Consider the following 6737-nt stretch of genomic DNA (forward strand, 5'->3'; position numbering starts at 1 on the left):
TGTGTGTGTATGTCTAGTGAGTGATTGTCATATCATTTTAAACATTTACAAACTAAGATATGCAGTAGTCATCATACAGCTTGGAAATTCAACATTTTGACTCATTGATTTCCATGTCCAATATGTAACAAAATATGTAAACGATTACTTAGACTTCATTACTTTTATAAAAGGTTCAATTCCTCAACTGCAGTAAAAATATGCGGGAATTGTTTACATAGAAATAATGGCAAAAGTGTTTATTTTTCTCTAGAGTATTTCTTGCCAAGGCAAGAACTCTATTTGATCAGTAGGCTGGACCCCCACTCATCTCTTTAGACCATTTAGAGCATATAGGATTTGTTAGCATGGATTTCATGTCTATCGACCTGTCAGGATGCTTTTGCTTCAGGCCCTAGCTAAATCAGAAGTCCATGTAGGTGGACCAGATATCCCAATATTAAGGGCTTTGTCTTATATAGTCAACTATTACTCGCCACCCTGATTTTTCACACTTGCTATCTGGTCACCCTAAATCCATCTATATTCATAAAGAATGTAAGCACATGCTTAACAAATTCTATACTACTTTTTATCTATTTTTTTTTTAATTATCAGCATTTTCCAGCCACCAGTAAAACTCGTAAAAAAAAAAAAGCATCGAGGGGGGGAGAGGGATTTCTCAGGTATATTAACAGAAAAATTATTTCACTTTTTCACTTTAATGTTGAACTCTTCCAAGGAGCCCTACTGATAGCTGATACTGTTTAAAGAGGCTTACAGACTAATGATATGGTATCTTAGACTGAATAATAAAGGTAGACATCTGGGGCACCTGTGAAGATAGTGTGATCTTGTTTTAGTACCATATTATAAACAGAAGTAGGACAAGGGGCTCACTTGGTAGAATTATATTTTCTGGCTTGCAGCCCTAGTAATTTGACTCAGTAATTCCACAGAAAACAAGGTTTTGAGGAGAATTCATCCAGTCTTGCCTAGCTGCACAGAGCCTGCTGAACTGAGTAATCAAGATAAAGGCAGTATCACAAAAATTCTCAAAAGTCCCCTTCCTGTCCTCACATACATTTAGACTCTTGACATGGTCGGATAAAGTTTATTTTAGTTCCTTCTTTCATCATGGCAAGAACATACAATTTAAATTTAAAAGCTAGTACCTAAGACGGAAGGTGGGAAGAAACTTTTGGGATGTCGCTTTATACTGTTGTTACATTACCCCTTAAAGGTCATTCAATTAAGATAGAACAGATTTGGGTAATATAACTTTCTCTGAATATTTTTGTCTTTTTGAGTTGTGTGTGCATGGAGGGGAAGGGAGTGGAGCACTGACTATTACATAACACATTTTTTTCAAGTGATCTGGTTTTCCTAAGGATATATACATATATCAAAGGGAAAATGAAGTAGCTGTTGAGACTACTGGAGTAGTGTCATTTCCAATTCACTGCAACAAAGTTGGAGACTTCTTTAGAGTGCTTATAAGTTATTGATGTGCAAGTTAACAAGCCACATGCAGGCTAATATGAGGCAGGTGATATAACTGTTCCTTGAAACAAACACAAATACTTTGAAACTGGTGTTAATATGTGGACCAGTCCTGGCATGGATTTGGAGCCACTCTGTAATAATTTATGGATCATGTATATTGATCTGGATATTGGGATCTTTATTGTATGGATACATTGGTTTTGTTTAATACAGGGATGTGGAGGAAAATGGGGAAAATGGCACAAGATAAGCCACTTTTTAGCAAACACTTGAGAGTTTGTTAAGAGACAATGCCAAGACAGGAAAAAGACCCCACAAACAGGAGATCAAAACAACTGTTGCAGGTTTAAAAAGACAGAGACATGGGACTCCACAGGTGGTTTCTAAACAAGTTAGGCCTGCTTACCATCAGAGGAGAGTAAGCCTTTAGGTAGGGTTGCCAACTCTCTAATCGCACAAACCCAAACACCCTTGCCCAGCCCCCTGCCCCACCCCTTCTCAGAGGCCCTGCCCCCACTCCATCCCCCCTCCCTCTGTCACTTGCTGTCCCGCACCCATTCACTTTCACCAGGCTGGGGCAGGGGGTGGGGTACAAGAGGGGATGTGGGGTATGGCTCTGGGAGGGAGTTTGGGTGTGGGCTCAGGGCTGGGGCAGGGGGTTGGGGTGCGGGAGGGGGTGAGGGGTGCAGGCTCCGGGTGGCACTTATCTTGGGTGGCTCCTGGAAGCGACTGGCATGTCTGGTTCCTAGGTTCAACGGTGACCAGGTGGCTCTGTGTGCTGCCCTTGCCTGCAGGCACCACCCCCACAGCTCCCATTGGCCACAGTTCCCGGCCAATGGGAGCTGCGGAGTTGGCGTTCGGGGCAGGGCATGGGGGCAGTATGTGGAGACTCCCTGGCCTCCCCTGTGCTTAGGCGCCGGACATGCCGGCCGTTTCCAGGAGCCACGTGGAGTCAGGGCAGGCAGGGAGCCCTGCCTTAGCCCCACTGCACTGCTGACCAGACTTTTGGCCTATTAAAATCTCCTGGATTGCTTTTAATAGTCACCGGGAGATTGAGGCTGATTCCGGTAGTCTCCTGGCCAATCCGGGAGGGTTGGCAACCCTACTTAGGTAAGATAGACATGTGTGTAAACTGTTTATTGTGGAGTAAGAACAAACCATTTAGAGAAAAAAGGGATTTTAAAATGACAAACAATACTTTGTTTTAAGAAAGCTTCCCCCACCTCCAATATATATTACTGGTCACAGACACCTGAAGGGAAGAAATGCAGAAGTTTGAACTCAATCAGACCTGATGGGTAAGCATGGTTAATGCACAGGGTACCATAGGTCAGGGCTTGCTCTAAGAGAATGGAACAAATCCATCCTGAGATAGTTTAAGGCATGAAACATGACACCTTGGAGTGGGGTGAGGGCTCTGAAAGACCTGAAAGGGAACAGAAATTTATCTATGAGAAACCGTATGCTTAGTTCCCCTTCCTAACCCATTTCTGCACTTCTGTACCTCACAGAGGTGTTGTGAAGATAAATACATTTAAAATTGCAAGGTGCTCACATAATATGCTGATGGGGGCTATATAAGTACCTTTCAGAGAAGGTAACTTCTTCATGACCCCATTCTGCAATGTTACTCCATGTCCCCATGACTTTCTGAAGGAGACACAGGTGGAACAGGTGACTTCTGTTGAAGATTTCCATTGTGAGACAAAATAGCCTTATGGCAGGTGTATATGCATATCACCATCCAGGATTTGGTCCTATATATAAATATATACACATGTATATATCTATATGGATATAGGGAAATATATATATATTTATATATATATATATATATATATATATATATATATATATATATTAATAATGCTTGACTTCTGTGAGAAGCTACAGGGTAGGTTTTCATTTAGCAGTGACTCATCTTTCTACCTTTTTTTTTTTCTTACTGCTTCATCCAAGAAACTCTGACTAAGTCAGCTTTGCCACGTCCCAAGTGTAGCCGGGATTCCTCACAGCTTTTGATGCAAACAGAGACTAGTAATTCTCCTCAGAAATAGCAAGAAATTGCTATTTGTGGGCTCATGCTTTACGCAATGATGACCTTGGCTGAGGCAACCTAAACAGAATGGGCCCCAGTGCATGGAGTCGATGCCATTGTGGTAAATAGAGGCAGGGCCAACAGGGCATGATTTCAACATGCATTGGCAAATGAAACCTGGTTGGGCAGGGGCACTATGCTCGTAAGCTATATTTTCATAATGACAGGCTGGGAACCTGATGACACTATGTCATAGTAAGACAATCCAATTTTGTGTCTCAGCTCCTTTTTTTGTTTAAATACAGTTGCTTTTTACACTACATATATTACAGTTGTTAAAACACATGATAATAAAACACGATGAATGGTAGAGATAGGCTGGAAGGGAAATGACAGATATTTGTCAGCAGCTCTGGATGACACCAGAGCACTTCAGGTTTTGATTGTGGCTTTGTGGCTGATCACATAATGCTTCTGTTTGGGGACATAAACCAGCTGTTACCTGATGGGAGCTAGGAAGAAACTTTCCTTTGGGGCAATTTATTCCACTCTGAGGGCTCTAGTTCTGGTCACTATCAGAGACAAGACACTGGACTAGATGGACCATGGGTCTCATCTGGTATAATAAGTCCTTTGTCTCCCTGTAGTCCCTACTTCCACCCCTCCCCCAACCACTGTTTTTTTATATGAATGTAGTAAACAGCCTTCTAAAGGTGGAGTGATATTGGCACCAGATTATGTTCATTTCTCAGGGGGTGGTGCAAACATTGTTTTACCCACAGTTTTGTTGCACGTGGCTTTTTTTTAAGGTTTGTTTTTTCTTTTGGTTTAGGAACATCCTTACACTGATATTCAAATAAAGCCACCAGTTTTGCCAGACTGGGGCTCAAAAAACAAATCCAGAGTCATAGGCACAGATGGAACTGGAGCCAAATGTCCCCAAGGTTTGGAGAGATTCAGGTTTTGTGTTCTGTTTCAGCATACTGTGGAGTTAGGCCTGAGCCAGGACATTTGTAACCCAAGATTCAGACTCAAACTTTCCCACAGTTCGGAGCAGATGGGTTCAGACCAGGAAAACCATAAAAAAAAAAAAAATCCACCAAGTTTGTCAGGGTTTCTGCCTGAAACCATAAGTTGAACGAAAACCCAGACCAAGGCAATGTAAAACTCAGTTCAGATGCACCAAAAGGCTAACAACCTTCCGTGAACCTGGCCCAGATTTCAGATTTGTAAGGTTGTCCTGGCTTTGGGTGTCTGTGCAAATTATCCCTAGGTAATGGTAAGGGCACCCAAGGCAGAGCGATTAAGATGTTGATTTTATGCTTTAGAGATGATCACAAGACCTGACAAAATCAAATCAAACATACAGAACCCTTCCTCTTGTTGTGCTCTGGTGATAAGCTCCCAGATCTTGCGCTCTTTCTACATGACTTTGGGGAAGTAGCAAGCCTCCTACTACGACCTGTGTCCTAGCGACTGGCTTTTGGAGCTTGGGCTTTCCACCAGTCGTTGTTTCACTAATCGCACTCCACTCTATTCTATTCTAGTTCTTATACTACACTCATTAACACTGTATCCAAGTACCTACAAATAGCTTTGATAGCCCTGACTGTTGGACATGGATACTGTGTGCAAAGATCTTGTTTCAAGTGAAGTTAGATTTTACCCAAACTATTCACAAGACAGGGTAGCTGTATGTAGAACTAGTGGATCTTCCAAATTATTCACTGTAACTTTACTAGGTCTATTCTGGGGTCTGTTAGTGGGTAGTTTTTATCATTGTCCCTCTCCAAATCTATTTACATTATGGTTACTTCACTTGGAACTTACTGTGTGCTCTTTAGCTATTCCATATTGTTTTATAGCAAGAAATATTAACTCAGAAACACACTCAAGGTACATTGTTTATGTTAAGGTCTCTCTCTGATTCTCAGCTTTCTGTCTTCAGGACAGTTTTGTTAAGATGATATTACATCTCCGGGGCCTACTTCGTAGCAGCATTAAAGTTGTGATGAATAAAACAACTGTGGTGAGTCTGCAATAAATTAATTGCTCCATTTTATAGGAACAAGAGAACTAGCAGGAGACTTGAGGCTGAACAGATATATGACTATTACTTGGGATCCATGGTTGAAAGAGTGGGAGGAAAGGAGAAAAAAAGATGCCATAGTGGGTTCAGAAAAAAAGGGAAAGAATTTGAGAAACAAACCTCTGCCCAGAGCATTGTGGTTAATAATAAGCATTTTGGAGTGTCAATTTCCATTTGCCTCAATAAATGGGAAATCTGAAGTTGCTCTTCAATGTTCAGATTTTAATTTTACAGGGATGTAATGAGCTAGTTGCTATGAGAGAGTGCCATTCTTCTTTACTGGATAGAAACCGAACTGCTCAACTGTGTTTCCTAGGCCCTCTAACTGCTAATGGAGATTCTCCTTAAACTCAAGAGGCAAGTGCCTTTTTGTTTGCTTGTTTTTAAGGTAGGCTGAGATCTATCCCTGCTGTGACTGTAAAATTCTACTGACAAATTCAGTCTGGCAGACATGCCTCAGAGCTGTTACGCTACTGTCCCAGAAATGAGATCCCTGAACCTCAGATGCTCAAGGATAAGTTTTGTCTAAGATAATAGATAAGCTATTACCAGCAGGACAGTGGGGTGGGAGGAGGTATTTTTTCATATTCTCTGTGTATAAATAAAGTCTGCTGCAGTTTCCACGGCATGCATCCGATGAAGTGAGCTGTAGCTCACGAAAGCTCATGCTCAAATAAATTGGTTAGTCTCTAAGGTGCCACAAGTACTCCTTTTCTTTTTGCGAATACAGACTAACACGGCTGTTACTCTGAAACCTGTCTAAGAGGAGTAGGTAATGAATTGACTGATGTGCAGCACTCCCCTCTACAGGGCAGAATCAGAACTCTTTGTCATGTACTCTATATTGCTCAAAGCCAACTGAGATTCCCCTTTATTTCCAGCACTTTGGACTTTTGCTTTCAGAACTTTTGGTGAGAGTTTTCTCTCTGGTGCGACCACGAAGTTCAGTGTGGACATGATGTGCAGCATAATGAAAATTTTGAAGATACTAGGTGACCACGTATTTATTACAATAATCTCTCTCTATCATAAGGCCAGAATTTGCCACCTTTACTCACGCTATACAATACTTCACTGTGGAAATAGTCCCATATTCATCAGTGGGACTCCTCTTGGAATGAGGTG

This window comes from Lepidochelys olivacea (assembly GCF_965140295.1).
Source record: "Lepidochelys olivacea isolate rLepOli2 genome assembly, chromosome: 14".
In the NCBI taxonomy this organism is placed as follows: domain Eukaryota; kingdom Metazoa; phylum Chordata; order Testudines; family Cheloniidae; genus Lepidochelys; species Lepidochelys olivacea.